The sequence below is a fragment of the Eleutherodactylus coqui genome, chromosome 7 (genome assembly GCF_035609145.1).
Source record: "Eleutherodactylus coqui strain aEleCoq1 chromosome 7, aEleCoq1.hap1, whole genome shotgun sequence".
NCBI lineage: Eukaryota > Metazoa > Chordata > Amphibia > Anura > Eleutherodactylidae > Eleutherodactylus > Eleutherodactylus coqui.
Genome location: NC_089843.1, coordinates 56,341,492 through 56,361,239, shown reverse-complemented (window position 1 = coordinate 56,361,239; position 19,748 = coordinate 56,341,492). Strand labels below are relative to the sequence as shown.

The following is a 19,748-nucleotide window of genomic DNA, read 5'->3' as shown; positions in this document are numbered from 1 at the left end:
CAATCCGCAACGATGGCGAAGGGGAAGAAGAGAGGAGTCACACCAACCTCCTCAGACGACTCCAGGAGAAGCATCGCGACCCTGCTGCGAAGAACAGCGGGAGCAGAGTCCCGGGAGCGCGCACCCAAGATGGCGCCCGCTCCACTTCCGGAGCGGCAACACAGCCCTGCATCGGACAGCAATCAGCCGGCTGGAGCCCGGGGAGAATCCCGAAGCCTGGGCGGCCCAGCGGGAGACCCCGATCACCACCACATACCGCAGAGAGGAGGTGACGGCACGACACTACCGGCGGACGGCGGACCGCCGGTACCCGCCGGCAGCAGCAGCTCAACGGAGGGGGGAGGAGGAGCAGCAAGCGCTGAGGGCGCTACAGCAGAGGAGGAGGTGAGAGCGGCAGGGGGGATTAATGAGCCAGCCCCAGGGATAAGGGGAGACTCCACCAGCTCAGAAACAGAGCCACCTGCGGCCCAGATAGCCCCCCCACAGGCAGACCTACAGCACCCAGCAGGGGAAAAGGGGCCAGGAATAGCAGCCCAGGAAAAGGGGAGAGCCCGTCAACCACCCCCAGCAGAAGAGCCCCCAGTGGAGCAGGGGAAAAGGGCAACGACCCACACAGGCAACAAGCCCAGCAAGGGGGTACAGCCAAATGAAAGGGACGTACAGCACCCAGTGAGGCAGGACGAGTCCCCCCAGCAAGATGCAGGACAGGCTGGCAAGCACCCCCCACAGGAAATCAGCCTCTCAAGGCAGAACAGCTCCCCACCAACATCCAGCTCCCCAGAGCCGCCCTCCCGGCAAGGAGACACCCCTAAGGGCCTTACGCACAGCCCGCACATAAACATGCCGGACACAGACACAAGTCAGCCAAGACCGAGCTCTCCTTGGCAACAAAAAAGAGCATCACAAGGAAAGACCAGGCTGGCCGACGAGCAGGCCACAACAACAACTAAGCTATCACAGAGGCCAAGCGTGCAGAACGAGTCCAGTAACCGGGCCAAGAATGCATCAACACCCCCTGTGCCGCAACCGGATCGGGCTCTCCCGCGGTCCAGCCTCCCTCTGACACACGGCTCGCCAGAGCAACTTCTAGGACCCAGAGCCCCTTCCAAAGAACCCACAGATGACCACCAGCCCGAGACAGAGACTGGCCCACCAGTACAACCATATCACAGCGCCCCGCTACCACAAAGAAGCGCGGGACAGAGAAGATACACACAGACCGATGTGCAAAGCGCAGCCAAACCCAAGACTACCGAGCCGCAAGCCAGCAAACAGAATATGGGGACAGGCAGCGCAGACAACGCCGGTAACAGAACAGGACGATCAAACTTCAGATACCTAGCCCAGAGCGAACCCAACAACCAAACCCTTGAATCAGAAGTGGGTGAGGACTGGGACTGGAAAAGCCATCTAAGGGCCCTACCGACGCAGAATCACATTGATACCCTTTTCCAGCAACTCGAGGCCGCACGTAAGAAGGACATAGCGTCTCTCCAGCAGGAGATCCGACAAATAGGCCAGAGAGTAGAGGCAGTAGAGGAGACCCAGGAGAAGGTCACAGAAACGCTTGAGGCGCATGATCAAGAGCTACACCTACACTCCCAGCAGATCCTAGATCTCTACACGCACCTCGATGACCTAGAAAACCGGCATCGGAGAAATAACTTACGGATAAGAGGCCTTACGGAAGAAGTTGAACCACCACTACTTAAAAGCTGGGTCCAGTCATTCTTCAATAATATATTAAAGCGACCGAAGTCCGCCCTACTGGAAATAGATAGAATTCACAGGTCACTCGGCCCGAAATCCTCAGACCCTAGCAGACCCAGAGATGTGATCTGCCGAATACATTTCTACAAAGATAAGGACTTAATCCTACAAAAAATACGAGCCATCAAAGATTTGTCCTTCAAGGGTACCCAGATCCTGATTCTTCCGGACCTTTCGCGCCGAACTCTGCAGCTGCGCAGAGCATTGAAACCGCTGCTGACCATCCTCCAGGATAGGGGGATTACCTATCGCTAGGGTTTCCCCTTCCAACTACATGCTTCTAAGAATGGCAAGGCAGCAACATTCCGAGGACTGGGAGACTTACCACATTTCTTGGGAACTCTGGAATTACCCCCAGTCCGACTACCAGATTGGCCAACATCGTGCTCCCTTCCGGTGCCACCCCCAAGAAACACGTGGATACCGGTACCCCCGAGATCCAGACGACGACGCAGAGACCAACGCCAGGGGGGAAATGAAGACGCCAGAAGCGGAGCGGCAGAGTGACCGGGACGCAGCCACTTCTATTCTATAATCTCATACTGTCCTGTTTCTCCTCTTTTCACGCATATACTTCTACTATACCTATAACTCCTTTCCCCCCCTCCCCCAAATGCGCCTGTACAGGATGAACATGCCACAAGACCTTACTAGCAGGGGGGACGAATTTGACGTAGCCGGGTCTGGGAACGCCCACTCATATGTTTAACGATCCCGGTTCCTACACCCGGGATACACTCTCGACGGGGTTGAGAGGCGGGAGGGAGCCCACCCTTCCTTGGCCTCCACACTCCCACATAGGGCTGACAGCTAATTTAAGCTGTTGTTTTCTGCTTTGTATAGGCGGACCACTAGTTCTGAGGGACCGCTAGCGGCCCTCTACCAGATGTTGTTTGTTCTTAAGTTACGTGTCTATTCCCTATTTGGTTTTTCCCGATGTGTCGCTCCCTTTTGTGTCACCCCTCTCTACCTTCCCCCGCCCCTAACCCACCTGAGGAGAGATGGGAGATACGCACCCACCCCGGTCTCCAGGCTTAAATGGCGAATTTAACGTTTTGCACCCACAATACCAAGGGGCTAAACAGCCCACAGAAGAGACGACAGCTCCTATATCACCTCCACAGAAAAAGAGTAATGGTAGCTATGATACAGGAGACGCATTTCAGGGAGGGGAGCGTGCCAACATGCTCCTCATCGTACTACCCCAAGTGGCTCCATAGTCCCGACCCTCTGAGAAAGGCGGGAGGGGTTTCCATTGCTCTACATAGGACGCTTCAATACCAGCCAGTTGATTCCTTTATTGACCCAGGGGGCAGATATATTTTTCTCAAGGTTGAAATAATGGGTACAGTGACCACCTTTGCTAATATCTATCTCCCCAACCAGAACCAAGTTCCTGCGGCGATGAGAGTGCTGACCGCCCTAGCCAAATTCGCGGACGGATCGAGAATAATCCTAGGCGGAGACCTTAACGTGGCAATGGACCCCGCGGTGGACACTTCATCGGGTAAGTCCTCCGTCTCCCGGGCAGCAATCAGGGCACTCAAAAAAAAGCTAGATGCATTACACTTAATAGATCTCTGGAGAACACTGCATCCAGACACCCGGGATTACACGTTCCACTCAGCGGCTCACAACTCCTACAGTAGGATAGATTACCTTATGATCTCACACAGCCTCTTAGATAGTTCCCCTTCATGTTCACATGGGGACCTGCTGTGGTCGGACCATGCCCCGGTCTTTGGGGGTTTAGCGGGATGGGGATCCACACCTAGATGTCAGTCCTGGAGACTCAACGACAACCTCCTAAAAGACCCCTTATGCGTATCAATACTCAGAAAAGAAATTGAAACTTTTAAGGAGACCCACCAAGCAGACCAGACCCCGGCACCAATAAAATGGGAAGCCCTCAAGTGTTTACTAAAGGGGCGTGCTGATTTCCCAGGAAACCAGGATTAAAAAAGAGAGAGCAGCCACTTTGACAGGGCTACTGGCTACCCTGAGGGCCAAAGAGAACACTAACAAAAGACAGCAAAACGAAACACTGCGGGCGGAAATCTCGCTGGTCCGCCAACAGATCTTAGAGATACTGGACCAGCGCTCCCTGGCCCTCAGGGACAAAATCAGAAAAGGGTCCTTTGAATACGGGGACAAATGTGGTGCGCACCTGGCTAGGACCCTTCATCCCAGGTCCCCCCAAACATATATCCCTAAAATTCAATCCGCCAGAGGCCAAGTAGTACACAACACCAAGGATATACTGGAGGAATTTAAATCCTTCTACGATAAACTCTACAACATCCCGATAGAGACACATACTCCACATCAGACCCTCAAAAACGAGATTGATACCTACCTCTCTGAATATGCACCTAAGAGCCTGGCACCAACAGAGGCCGAGGCCCTGGAGCAGGACTTCACACCCCCAGAACTGACTGATATAATCCAAAATCTGAAAGTAAATAAGAGCCCGGGCCCAGATGGATATACAGCCAGATTCTATAAATTATTTGCGGAAGAACTTGTCCCAATAGTTTTAGACGCATTTAATGCGGTAAACAAAGGCCACCCGTTCCCCAAGCAGGCTCTGCAGGCCCACATCACAGTTATACTTAAACCGGGTAAGGACCCCTCGGCCTGCGGGAGTTACAGGCCAATCTCGCTGATAAACGTCGATCTCAAGATGTTTGCTAAATTAATAGCAATCAGACTACAAAACCAAATCCCTAAGCTGATTCACTTGGAGCAGGTTGGATTTGTCCCTGGCAGAGAGGCAAGGGACAACACTATCAAAACAATGTCCCTAATAGCTAGGGCCAAATCGACTAACACCCCACTATGCCTCCTGTCGATTGATGCAGAGAAGGCTTTTGACAGGGTGAGTTGGACCTTCCTCTCTGCCACACTAGAGAAAATCGGACTGGGCCCACGGATGCTCCAGTGGATCATGGCACTTTACCAGGACCCGACCGCGAGAATCAGGGTGAACGGGACGTTGTCCGGCACGCTCAGAGTGAGCAACGGGACGAGACAGGGGTGCCCCCTCTCCCCCTTTCTCTATATTCTTACTATGGAGACCCTAGCGAACGCTATCCGCAGCAACGACTCAATAAAGGGCTTCAGGGTTAGCACCTCAGAACATAAAATGGCATTATTCGCCGATGATCTGCTGCTATACCTGTCTAACCCCCGAATCGGCATGCCTGTGCTCTTAAAGGAATTCGAGAAATTCGGGAGAATTAATAACTACAAAATCAATGCACAGAAATCAGAGGCCCTGAACATAACACTCCCGCAGGCCGAGGTCTCGCATCTGAAGTCAGTACTCCCCTTTCGGTGGGTCGACTCGCACTTAAAATATCTAGGAATAAATATTTCAGCAGAGCCTACGGCAGCCTATAAATTAAACTTCATCCCATTCGTCGAGGGCCTGGAGAAGGATTTGGGTAAATGGAACCCCCTCTACATCTCATGGAATGGGCGAATTAATGCGGTAAAAATGGACGTGCTACCCAGATTTCTATACATTTGCCAAACCATTCCAATAGGCCTCCCAAGAGTATTTTTCAAAAAAATTAGATCCCTGATCATTAACTTTGTATGGAAGGGGTGCAAACCACGACTGCGCCACTCCATACTGACGAGGGAAAAAGAAAAGGGAGGCCTGGGCCTACCAGACTTCTCGTTATACCATAAAGCCAACATAGCAAACTGTGCCCTTGACATTATTAAAAACAGGAGTTCAAGGCTATGGGTGGAAATAGAGCACGCAGGGGAGACGGATGGCCTATACGGAGCCCCCTGGATACCAACCAGGTGGATAAAATATATTCCTAATATTTCCCCCTTCAGTCTCCAATTGTTTACGACATGGGCGGGCTTCGCGTCTCGCACCGGCCTGGTCACGGTTCCCGGGCCGTTAACACCGCTTACTGCAAATCCCTTATTTGAAACCACCAAAAATAGGACGGGTCTCCTGTCCCTCCCGGCTACACCAACCCCCAGACTAAGAGACGTAGTGACAGAGTCAGGATTGAAATCTTTGACAGAGATTCTAGACCAGGCTCCACCACAGCCAGGTTTTTGGCTGCAATACCTACAGTTAAGGGGTTTTGTGAGCTCGCTGACGCCGAAAGTGAATTTAACAGCGTCCCTTACGGAGTTCGAACAAATATGTCTTTCAGGCACAACCCAAAGGCACATGATTTCTAAGCTATACAAGATGCTGCTGGGTCGGGAGACAGGGGACGAGGCCCTGAGGTATAGGGAGTCCTGGGAGCGGGAGTTGGGGGACAACCTCACAGAGGAGGACTGGGGAAGGATCTGGAATCTGACCCATAAGGTCTCCACGGCAGGTAGAATTCAAGACCTTAACTATAAGATAGTTTCAAGGTGGTACAGAACCCCTGACCAACTGCAGAGGATCTTCCCCCAGGTTTCCTCGGAATGCTGGAGATGCAGCGGGAGCAGAGGCAACATGATACATATTTGGTGGGAATGTCAGCCAGTAGCCGAGCTCTGGAAAGAAGTGACAACCCTGTACAACCAAGTCAATCACTCGGACATTACGATGACAAACAAGCTTGCCCTGCTCTCACTGTTCCCGGGCTCCGTGAGGGAGGCGAAAGCAAGTCTATTAAAACATTTTATAATAGCAATGAGAAGACTCATTCCAAGACTGTGGCGCTCAGCCGCCGCCCCAACCAGGGGCATGTGGGTGGAAGAATTACATACCCTCATGAGATTCGACGAGCTGGGGGCAGACGAGCCCAAACTATGGGAAGCCTACTACAAGCTTTGGCAGCCGTGGGTTGCGTTCAGGGGAACGGACAATCTCAGAAAATGGATAGAGCAAGGCTCTACAGACCAGTGAGATCGTAAGAAAGACCCCCTGGGCGTAACACACGCGGCCATACCTACCTTTAACTCCACACACCTCTCCTCTCCCCCCCCCCCCGGTCCCCTTCTTTCCTCCTCCCTCCTTCCCTACCCTACTCCCCCCCCCCCCCCCCCCCCACTGTGTGTCATAGAATAAGTAAAACTAATGTCGACAGCAAAAGAAAGGTCCAAATCAGAAATACAGGACGAGACGAGACTGGAGACTGTCCCAGTCCTGCAACATAGACCAAGACAGAGAAGGGAGAAGGGGAAAATACTCAACAAGGAGTTAATGCAAACCAGATGTCTTAGGATTACTGGGGGAAGCGCAACGTTAATCCCCCATGATACTCTGTTTTCTGTCCCCTCGTCTCTGCTAACCTTCTGCTCGATAATAAGTCTCTGAAGCAGACATATCTAATGGTGTACCAAGTTTATTTCACTGCTTGTCTTGATAAGGTTGAAGTGATTTACAAGTGAGACCAAGCTGTCGATGTGCAATAAAATTTATTTGAACATAAAATTTATACTGATTATGAATAGAGATGAGTAATGTGCTTTATCCGAGTACCGCTGTACTCGTCCTGAAAGATTCGGGACGCGCTGCGGAGAGGGGAGCTGCAGGGGAGAGCGGGGAGGAACGGAGGGGAGATCTTTCTCTCCTTCTCTCCCGCCCGCTCTGCCCCGCTCCCCGCTGCGACTCACCTGTCAGCAGCGGAGCGTCCCGAATCTTTCAGGACGAGTACAGCGGTACTCGGATAAAGCACATTACTCGGACGAGTAGTGCTTATCCGAGTACGTTCGCTCATCTCTAATTATGAAGCTTAAAACGTAGCTTTTATTATTCTTAATGATAAAAAAAATCTTTTACGTACACTCACAAAAGCATAAACTCAACAAACAAGTGAAATACCCTTTTACCTCTATGTCTAAGTTGGGATTGAGGTTTTTCGATATTGTGTATATACCCGCAAAAATATACGAATACCCCTTTAGAGATTATCAACAATACATGCACCCGCAATTGCTCAAATGTGTGCGGATTTTTTTTGAAAGGGTTAATAGTAGGTCACTAAGTCCAGGGAGTGGCAGTACTTAGACTGCTAATGAAGCTACTTCTCTCCTCACTTATCTGGCCTGATATGCGGATATGTGTACCACTAATTTGTGATTACACCCTATTTCAATTGTCCACCAAAACAATCCAAATGTACTCAAATTTAAAGGTATAGAAGTAATGAGGCCCACGGGCAGAAGAGGCAATGTGGATCGCATACTTATGCAAAAGGAAACGGCCTGGATTGATCGGCTTAAAAGCATTGCACCGGAAGGTCTGAATGAAGCACTATCTTTCGCAGCCTTCATCTAAAACCTCCACTAATAAAAAAGACCTTTTAAAAAATACTGCATCAAGAGTATAACAGCCTCTAAGAGCGAAATATACATGCAGATAAGCAGTTGAGGTCTAACGCATAATCATCACAATGAGTTAAACACAGACTGGTCTAACACTCAGCCTCTCAAAAACTTAAAGGGGTTGTCCCACGATGACAAGTTAAGTTAAGCACTTCTGTATGGCCATATACATGCACTTTGTAATATACATCGTGCATGAAATATGTGCCTTAGGCAGCCTGCACACGGGCGGAAATCCCGTAGCGGGATTTCCCGTGGGATTTCCGCCACTGAAAGCCTGCATAGGAGTGCATTACAATACGCACTCCTATGCAGACGGCCGCGGTTTCGCGCGGCAAACAAGCCGCGGCATGTCTTATTTTTGTGCGGGGCTCGCAGAGCCCCCCCCACAGAAACGTCACTCGCCCGGCCGCCGGCTCTGGTCTGCGCATGCGCCGGCTGCCCGGCAGCCGGCACACGAAAGAGCCGGGGCCGCCAGGCGCGGGTGAGTACGCGCTCGTCTCTGCAGGCGCTCGGGTCGGGTCCCGTGGCGAGAATTCTCGCCGCCGGATCCGACCCGCTCGTCTGCAGGCGGCCATACAGAAGTTATATACTCACCTTCCCTGCGCTGGCGTCCCCGTATCCATGGTGCCGTCTAATTTCAGCGTCTAATCGCCCGATTAGACGTGCTTGCGCAGAAGGGTCTTCTCCCTTCTGGTCGGTCCGGGCACGAGCGGCGTTCTGGCTCCGCCCCTTCTACGCGTCATCGCGTAGCTCCGCCCCATCACGTGTGCCGATTCCAGCCAATCAGGAGGCTGGAATCGGCAATGGACCGCACAGAGCCCACGGTGCACCATGGGAGAAGACCCACGGTGCATCGTGGGTGAAGATCCCGGTGGCCATCTTGGAGGAAAAGAAGGAAGAAGTTGCAGAGAGGGGATTCGGGTAAGTAAAAATTTTTTTTTTAATTTCAACACATCCCTTGGGTTTGTCCTGCGCTGAACGGGGGCCTATACAAAAAAAACAAAAAACGTTTCGGCGCGGGACAACCCCTTTAATATATTGGTGACTTTTCAGATTGATATCTCCTCAACAAATTAGACTATACGTCTAATGAACAATAAAGAGATACAGCAATGAATGTCCTTATAATCATCAAATATGACATATTAACTCAGCATTCTTTATATAACATGCTGGGCTGCATGATCTGATTAATATATAACCCCCCCTCCGCCCCCTTACTTACCCTCCTTACCTGTCCTTGGGCCGAATCCCTACATGTAATAAATCATCTTAAATAATCAACATGTAAAGACTTGGGATGCTGGTCACATGGTCCTTTATTATCATCAACATACATATGTGAGTGTTACTTCCAACATCATAGAAGAACGCTGGGATAAATCTCAGCATCTTTGGAGGTTACAATAAAGCTCTCCCTCTCTGTATTCGCGCAAGCGCTAAAGTATAATAGCGTTCACAAACATTACAGCACGACTAGAAGGAAGGATAGTCTCATGGAGAGACTAAGTCCCGCTTTAGCGCTACTGCGCATGCGCGATGACGTCAGAGCACTGCATGGCATCGCGAGACTGGAAAACAGAGGGCTCGTCTGTCAAAAAAACTATCAGTGCCTGATAGTGCTTATACTGGGAACGAGTGCCAGCATAATAGTAAAGTTGTATAAAAAATTTAAAAAAATAAACTCCCGATTGGAGAAGGGGGAGGAGAGAGCTTGACAGCTTAGGGGAGGGGTTATCCCTTTATAAGTGGTGGGGCAGGCGTCTCATACCAGGACTGTCTGAGCTGACACAAGCACATGCTGTGTCCAGCTCCAAGCACCATAGCTAGTTAATGCAAATGTAGGCAGACACCACGAATAACTGCTCTAGTGATGGCTGGCAAATAAGCATCAGAATGTTAGAAAGTGGGACTACAAGCAATATAGCATGCTAGCGACTTTAACAGGGAATGTGCTGGAATCAAAATTTTCAGTACGCTGTATCTAAAGCCCTGGGGTGCTTCTGAGCGGGTTCTGAAAATTATGGTCTGACTCCCATGTGATATATAATTTATTGGTGTACACATGGCAGTAAGCCCATCTGCTTTTGGCTCCCACGGCTAAACAGGCTGCACGGACTCTCAGTGCCTGATACTGGGAACGAGTGCCAGCATAATAGTAAAGCTGTATAGCCAAAGATCTATTGTTCTAATAATATTCACCCCCGCATATACTACAAAGGCAAGTCCATGCCTCAATTACCCTTAATAGGACATATTCTTGTATTGACATAAATACGTCTTTAATCTAGTTGAAACAGATGTCATCTTTCCACTATAAGCAAGCTATGGATGCTGATGAATTAACCTAAAAATCAGGCTAAGGAAACGCGTTGATCCGTATATAAGATCTGTACAATAGATCCGCTTAAAAAAGCTAGAAAAACTATCTGAGCTGTGCATTAGACTAAGAATTAGATCATCTAGGGACATCAACCCAGGATCGCAATACGACTCTGGGCCCTACATGATAACTACAAGACAGAGTGGTCTTAAGATTAAGACGTAACGGGTCGGTGGATACACCTGATGGACCCCTTATATTATGGGGTTATTTTCAACCGCTGACTGATCTACCTAAGTGTGAATATCTATTGGGCCAACACCCTGAGACTGATAAGTCCGATCTGAAAAACCAATTACCCTATGCCTTTTTTGTGGAAGTACTTACAATTGAAATAGGGTGTAATCACAAATTAGTGGTACACATATCCGCATATCAGGCCAGATAAGTGAGGAGAGAAGTAGCTTCATTAGCAGTCTAAGTACTGCCGCTCCCTGGATTTAGTGACCTACTATTAACCCTTTCAAAAAAAATCCGCACACATTTGAGCAATTGCGGGTGCAGGTATTGTTGATAATCTCTAAAGGGGTTGTAAGGAGAATTTATGTGTTTATCAAAGAGAAGACGATCCCAGATCTCGTGCAGAAGTCTGGACCCAGGAGAAATACAAATCACACCAGCCTGTGTGGTATCAGATGATTTCTAATTTATTCTAAGGTGGTCAAAGATTATATACCATAAATGACATCACAGCAAAAGTATATACCTCCAAGATTAATAAGAATACATAATAGGCTAAAACAAAAAATGATTAACATAAGTTATACCTCCTAAGGTGTATCTATTACATACAATAAAACCGTTATGAGTTGAGGAAAAAGGAATGCATGGGAGGCTTATAGTCTACTGCGTTTCCTGTATACATTGTCTATAAACATACATACATGGGTGGTCTAGCAGACTGTCTAATCTCGTCTGTCTGTCTACCTCAGAAGATATGCAAGCCTATAGAAAGGTTTCGTTTAACCCCTTCACTACTTACACTAGTACCATGCTATATATTTCTAGCCTACAATGCAATAAAAGAACAATTAACTGATACATTGATCTACAATTTTCTTAACAGGGGTATTCGTATATTTTTGCGGGTATATACACAATATCGAAAACCTCAATCCCAACTTAGACATAGAGGTAAAAGGGTATTTCACTTGTTTGTTGAGTTTATGGTTTTGTGAGTGTACATATAAGATTTTTTTAATCATTAAGAATAATAAAAGCTACGTTTTAAGCTTCATAATCAGTATAAATTTTATTAGGTTTTCTACAGTGATTGAGATAAGGAAACTGAAAGTGGTAGCTGGAGTTTTATAAAACTGTCTACAACAAAAGTTCTTTGTTGTCCATAGCAACCAATCACAGAAAAGCTTTCATTTCATATTCTGCGCTTGAATAATGAAAGCTGTTCTGTGATTGGTTGCCATGGGCAACAGCAATGTCAGGAATCCGATTGTCTGGGAATGGCCTGCATGGTATGGTCTGTACTGTCAGGGCGGACAACCTGCATTCTTCTCCTTTTTTAACGGACACATTACAAAACCAGAATAAATGATAAACATTATAAGCGATGCAAATTTATAGGTCAGAAACGGATAGGAACTTATCACCAGCAACTACTGGGAGCTGGAAAATTATGGGAATTACAGATACACTCGTTATCAAAAACAATCCCTCCCCTATAAGGAGTTGTCGGAATGGAATGTACGAATATAATGCTGATAAATACGTAAGTGATTACAATATCAGAGAAAGGAGAGTTTATGTGGAGAACTGATGCCTGAAGGGAGGCTCTAGTACCCTGTTGTACCAACTCGAGCTTGGATACAAGATGTGATACGGGCAGGCATGGAGAATCTAGTATTCTGCTGTACCGGCTCTAGCTTGGATAGAAAAAGTGATATGGGGCGGGCACGGAGGCTCTAGTACCCAGTTATACCACCTCTAGCTTGGATACAAGATGTGATATGGTGGACATGGAGGCTCTAGTATCCTGTTGTACCGCCTCTAGCTTGGATACAAGATGTGATATGGGCGAGCATGGAGGCTCTAGTACCCTGTTGTACCGCCTCTAGCTTGGATACAAGATGTGATACAGGTGGGCATGGAGGCTCTAGTACCCTGTTGTACCGCCTCTAGCTTGGATACGAGATGTGATACAGGTGGGCATGGAGGCACTACTATCCTGTTGGGCCGCGTCTGTTATGGAAGCAAGATGTGATCCAGGCAGGCATGGATGCTCTAGTACCCTGTTGTACTGCCTCTAGCTTGGATAGAAGAGGTGATATGGGCAGGCATGGATGCTGTAGTACCCCTTTGGGTCATCTCTAGCTTCGATGCAAGATGTGGTATGGGCGGGCATGGAGGCTCTAGTACCCTGTTGTACCACCTCTAGCTTGGATACAAGATGTGATAAAGGTGGGCATGGAGGCTGCAGTACCCTGTAAGGCTGCCTTAAGCACCCTGTTGGGCCATCTCTAGCTTGGATACAAGATGTGATATGGGCAGGCATCAAAGCTCTAGTGCCCTATTGGGCTATCTCAAGCTTAGATACAAGATGCCATACGGGCGAGCATAAAGGCTCTAGCACCCTGCTGGGCTATCTCTAGCTTGGATGCAAGATCTGATACAGGTGGGCATAAAGGATCTAATACCCAGTTGGGCGACATCTAGCTTGGATGCAAGATGTCATATGGGCGGGCATCGAGGTTATGTATGGTATCCTGTGGCATATTGGTCCACATTTGCTGTAACTGAGCCTCTAGATCATGCAATCTCATAGGCTGTCAAAGTTGGCATCCCAGACAGTTCCATACTTGTTCTATTGGCAATAAATCTGGCAACCGGGCAGCCACGGAAGTGTGACAATATTATGGAGACATTCTTGTGACCCCCCCCCGTGTGTGCGGCCAAGCATTATCCTGTTGGAAAATGCCTCTTGGAAGCCGCCATGAGAGGAACACATGTGGCTGCAGGATATCCTGAACATATCGTTGAGCTGTCATTCTCTATCGCAACACTACTAGGAGTGACCGACTGTCATATGCGATGGCCTTTGCAGTGGAGCGGCACCATGCCCATCACAGTAGCAGTGGAGGCAGTGTGCTGCTCCACTGCAAAGGCAAAATTGAAGTGCTCACCCCTAGGTCTCCAGACATGAACACACCCATTGTCAGTGTCCAAACTGAACCAGGATTCGTCACTGAAGACAAACTGGTTCCACTCCATAGCAGTCCAATTTTGTCGTTCACTACACCACTACAAATGGAGGTGATGGTGGGTGTCAAAGGCAGTGCACGTAGTGGGCGCCATGAGGCTAAACCTCCTTCAGCCAAGTGCCTGGAAACAGACACAGAGGCCTGAAACGATGGATCGATAGTGGACAACGAAACAATTGGAGCTGCTCAAGGAGCTGCTGAAGATCCTCTTTACTGGTGGTCTTTCAAGGGCGCCCTGAGCCCGGTCACCTTGTGTGCTCTCACCCATCCACTAGCCCCAACACCTCCTAACAGTCTGGTCAGAACGGCCCGGTGGGGGACATTTAGTCGATATGACCATCCAGCTTATAACATCCCAATAATGCGCCCCTCTCAGACTCTGGTAATGGGGTAACACAAGTTGAAGAAGAGGTCACTACACACAAGGGGTCACTGAGAGTCTTTTTTGTAGGTCAAAGGTAGAAACACTTTCAGGGCCTCCGGTGACAAGGCCGTTCATCTAGTTCCACCACAACTCTAATCATTTACATATCTGTCTGAGATGGAACTGCATGACGAGTTTTGCAGCAAAATGACGACTTCTTCTAGAGGTGGAATGTTTTTTGTATAAAGACTGTATAATAACCTGCTCACGTGCCTAAAAAAAATAAGAAAAACACTGGATTTAAGCAACCTATTTTTATGGATTGTCCATGAATTTTTGGACACTTGACAACCCTGCTCAAACAGGGGTGCCCAAGACTTGTGGGGCACGATAAAAAATAAGGTTAATATAATAGATAAAAATACGTACAAGTTTCCAATCTGCTTCCTCCCTGAGGTAATTTCTTAAGGGTCGGTGATCCAGGGATTATTCCGTTTGCCAGGATTGGAGTCAGGAAGGAATTTCTTCCATTAAATGGGGAAAGTTGGTTTCTACTAGAGATGAGTGAGCGTACTCGGATAAGCACTACTCGCTCAAGTAATTGGCTTTATCCGAGTATCGCTGTGCTCGGGGCTAAAGATTCGGGTGCCGGCACGGAGCGGGGAGCTGCAGGGGAGAGCGGGGAGGAACGGAGGTAAGATCTTTCTCTCCCTCTCTCCCGCCCGCTCTCCCCTGCTCCCCGCTGCGACTCACCTGTCAGCCGCAGCGGCACCCGAATCTTTAGACCCGAGCACAGCGATACTCAGATAAAGCAAATTACTCGAGCGAGTAGTGCTTATCCGAGTACGCTCGCTCATCTCTAGTTTCTACCTCACTGAGCTTTTTCTGGATCAACATTGGGGGAGGTAATAGGCTGAACAGGATGGACATACATCTTTTTTCAGCCTTACATACTATGTTACTATGAACAGCCATACAAGGCTAATGCAAAAACAGAAAACGGACAGAAGACGATGCTAAGATCTGATCATTCAGTCTTTTACCTTCTTGTGTGGGCTGTTGTTTAATTTGCTTAATCTAAATTGTATAAAATGGTATTAAAGCGCAAAACAACCCGACAGGGAGCATCCCCTCATGTACACATGGAACGTATCCATAAAAAAGTGTTTTTTCCGCATACACTCTGCAGAAGGTGACATTGTTAGGACATATATACAGTGAAAAGCCTTTAATTTGGCATCTGGTGATCTGGAAAGTCTGGTAATTTGGTACTTCTTTCTACACAAAGTATTCAAACGGCCGTATGCAAGTTGTGTCCAAGAAACTCGAGAGCAGCTTGCATCAGACAGGACAAGGACACCCATCCCTGTGCCGTTCGATGTCCGCAGACCCTGCACATGTCACGGACGAGAGTAGTGCATGCAAACAGAAAGAATTGGAAATGCAGCAACTTCTTTAACACGAACCATCGGTCTACTCGAAAAAAAGCGTCCGTGGGAATATTCTAATTGGCTATAATTGGTACTGGGATGTACAGTCAGCGCAGGGCCCTAGTGTGCAGCCGTCTAAACAGGCCCTAAGGGCTAATTCACACAACCGGATTTTCAGTCCATAGCCACAACAGACTAGACTCTGACAGCGCACAAACCCCATAGTAGTCCATGTAGCAATGCGCATCATCAGTTCTCTCAAAGAAAAAAAAAAACCCATGCATTATGCTGATCTGATTTGCGGACAAGATTGGCCCGTTCAAGTCAAAGTGGATGCAAAAAAAACTAGACAAGACACGGAAGTCATCCATGTGCGGTCTGTATCCAGAGATCTGTCTGTTGCTTTCACCGCGTGTGCATACGCGTGTTGCATGCATTTTTGTTGTGTGCGTATATTATGTTCGTATGGCCGCCTGCAGACGGGCGTAAATTCCGCGTCGGGATTTCCGCCGCTGGAAGCTGCCATAGGATTGCGTTAACAAACGCAGCCGGATCCGACCCGGCTGTCTGCAGGTGGCCTAAGTCATCCGTTTTTTCACGCGTGCTAAAAAAAGTAATAAAACCCAGTTGATGTTATTTATGTGGCAACATGTATAATAAACAGCGCACACACACATGTAAGGCTGCTTTCACATTTGCTGCAGAGGCTCCGTTTTTCTGCTTCCTTCGGGGAGAATCCCTTGGCTGAACGGATTCGTCATATGATGGATAGCGAATAGCGCCGAAGCACCCCATTGACTATAATGGGGTCCATTCTGTTTCCGCTCAGCTGTCTGGCTTTTTACAAGATGAAAAAGTCCTGCATGCAGCATCGTTCCTTCCGGTATTTTGTGTCGGATCTGTGATGGAACCTCCAGCACAGAGGTGAACCCGGCCTAATATCCGTGTTTGCTGCGTTTTTTAATGTCCTCATAGACTTGCATGGGCAGTTTAGGCCTATGAAAAATACAGACAGCGCACAGACAGAAAATACACCCGTGGAAATGAGCGCTGCTCTGTAGGCATAGCAATTACTAACAAACATTAGTGGAAGGTTCCTCTTTAGGTTTTGGTTGCCTCCACATCTCATTATGTGATTGGTGTATCTGATCGCTAATGTTACTCCAGTCATGCATATCAGGACTCGTGCGAGAAAATATCCGTATCCGCCCTCAGCGACACCGCCAGCTCTCTAGCCTGTTGAACACTGAATGTGATGTTAAGACCGGCTTCATAAGGGCGTCTGCGTAATTCTGCACGCATGAGCCTAGCGTTTTTGCAGAATGAATAATGCTTTTTCCCGTGCATTGGCGCATTTTACCGCACTTTTTGCGGCCGCAAGGCATTTCATTAGCGCATTCGCAAACAATCATACACTGATTGAAACGGCTAATGAATTCCAGATGTGTTCTTTGTCCTGTGCGATTACGCAGGGCTTCACGCATCTCCTTGCGTATTGCAAGCACAGTTGCGCCTTCAATAGCAACCTTTGCTGCGCAAATACGCAGAAAAATAGAACGTGTTCAATTTTTTTTTCCGCAACCGAAATACACGCGCAAAAATATGGAAACATGAACAAAACCATTGAAAGCAATTAACTCTATTCTCTACGTATCGCTCGTGTGAAGTCGGGGTAAGGCCCTTTTTCTAGATGGAGCAATTATAGTTTAAAAAAAAATGAAAGTGAACGATAACGTTTAGTGTAAACACGCGCCAACGACGAAATGATGAAGATAGTCGTTAACTTTCGTCTACTTTATGAACATAAAAACTATCGGCTCGTTCACTTATTGTTTAAATTGCGCGCGTTCTGTCATTTACCTATACCGTAAATGAAAAAGACCGAACGGTTTCTTGTTTGAATGCGCCAATGATGTATCTGCCTGTATAAACAGACTGCACAAGAGCGAACTTCGACGTCATTCACTTGTGTAAACGGACTCTTACTCCACGCAGAAGCAAAAAGTTTTCATTGCACTTCCTGCCAAGCAGCCCCCAAGTTGTCCTGCAGCAGCGCTGCCTGGGGTCCGCTGCGCATCAGCTCTTTACATTCCAGCCATTCCCCTATTACCTCCTCTACCTGTAGCTGGCTCCTCCATCATCCCCAGCAGCCACCCTCCTCTAGTATGCCTGACCCCCACCCTGCAGCAGATATACAGTACTTTGCAGTAATAGTGACGCGCCACCCTGTCCAGCAGATACACTTTTCTGCGCTCCCTTTAGACTGCTTACCCTTGTCTTCCTGTAGTCTCAGCGTGTTGCACCGTGCACTCCTTCCTCTCTGACCCCTCCTGCTGCCGGCACTGACCCTCCCTTCTTCTCTTCCTCCTCCTCCTTCTCCAGCATCACATTTCTCTGCTGCAAGCCGGCTCTCCAAGCTTTAAGAAATGTTAAATATTCGACGTTTCGTCTTTTCCAGCGCGCAATTCTAAATGCATGCAATTTGTAAGCTAAAATAGTCGTGCGACCGATGCAACAGCGAGCCAAACACAGTTTCTGTCGTGCAACTTGGAAGCAACTTGACGTTGCGTGACCAAAACTGCACTCTAGCTCCAGTGAAAGAAGTGAGACATAGGCCTCCTGCACACTGCAGAGCCGGATTCCCATGCATACTATGGACGCTATTGCTGCGGATGCCCGCCGCGGGTTCCGCAGCATATATACTGTTTCCCTGAAAATAAGACATAGCATGATTTTCCAGAATTTTTGAGGCTGCAAAATGATTTTTCAGGCTTTTTGAGGATGCTTGAAATATAAGCCCTACTCCAAAATTAAGCCCTGCTAACAGTTAATTAAAAAAGTCAATTTAAATAGTGTCCAGGCAGCTATACATGTAAAAAAGTTCTTTTTGAACAAAAATTAATATAAGACACTGTCTTATTTTCGGGGAAACACGGTATTGTTCTTTGGGCAGGAGCCTATATTCTGCAGTGCTGAACAAAGGGTGGTTTCATACCTGCGGGGGGCAGGAAAGGGTGATCCCCACGGCCGAATGGATCCGTCTCAGGGTGGAACCAAACAGCGCCGAACAGACCCCGTTGACTATGATGGGGTCAATTTCCGCTCAGCTGCATTTTCCCTTCCGGTATTTTGTGCCTGAGGTTCCAATGCAGACGACCATATTGGTGCTTGTCCCCACAAATCCAAGGCTAGGCTCACACGTCCATAAGGGAAAACCGCTGAAAGCCCGGCCGCGGTCCTGCGTATGGCTGAGTATGGCAGCTAAATTGTACTGCACATGACCATGTACTCACACAGGCGGTCCTGCGCAGTACACCTTTTTTTTGCTTATATTTTCCGCGCCATTGCTTAGCGCTGACACGTATACCCGCAGCCCATACAGAATATAATTGCGTACGGGCTCCCGGTATATACGCGACTATAGAGAGCAATGGCTCTATCTCACGTATATGCGCGATAAAATAGAACATGCTGCGTTCTATTTTCCATTTGCGGATTACGCAATTCCTACACGCTAATGTGAGTGGAACTGCAGAAGGCAATGCAATTGATTGCCTGCAAGCCATTGTGTATCACACGGGAGGCCAGAGTCCGCGGAATCCGCAATTCGGCCATAATGTTTTTGGTTGGTAAAAGAAAATTCACGTACAAACTCCATCTAGATGGTAACCGGTATGAGGCGTCTAGGGGTTATGATTAGGGGGCTCCTGCATGCATTATATTTGCTTTAAGGCCCTTTTACACGGAACAATTATCATTTGAAAAATCGTTTTAACGAGCAGAAATGAACGTTAATCTTCAATGTAAACATGGCGGACAATGAACGACATTCCTTCGCTCTTCTTCGTTTTCTGCAGGCGGAAAAAGTATCATTCAGAGTTTAAATTCCGATCCGTTTACACGGCCATCGCCCAGTCATTCTCAAACTCAATGAGAGGGGTGATTGTCTGTCAGGGCGCAGTTTCATGCGCATCAAAATGCTCTGCGATAGGCTGCTGGCAGAACAAAAGCGTGCTTTTAATGCTCCCCCAAAGTGCTCTACTATTGGCTGTTAAATCATTGAATAATGGGAAATAAGTCATGACGTACGCCACAGGAACTGCTTAAAAGCCTCGCCATTACGATCGCATGTAAAGTGCCGCTTGACGCTACCATTTCTTTTCTTTATTTCGAGTGATACTGCTCATCGCAGCGAGGATTACTTCATTTGGTCGCAGAACTGACCACTTCTACTGTGTTTTCCAAGACCTACCCCTAAAATAAGCCCTACCTTAATTTTTGACTATTTT

General features: G+C 48.0%; 1 protein-coding gene across 1 annotated transcript in view; it reads right to left on the bottom strand.

Moving 5' to 3' along the window:
• The window catches only part of MFSD10 (major facilitator superfamily domain containing 10), a 68,508-nt gene extending 50,708 nt beyond the window's left edge, over window positions 1–17,800 (bottom strand). Inside the window, exon 1 of the mRNA XM_066573049.1 lies at window positions 17,731–17,800. The gene's annotated coding sequence lies outside the window, so the exon portion shown is untranslated. The remainder of the gene's footprint in view (window positions 1–17,730) is intronic.
• Between the last annotated feature and the right edge of the window lie 1,948 nt (window positions 17,801–19,748).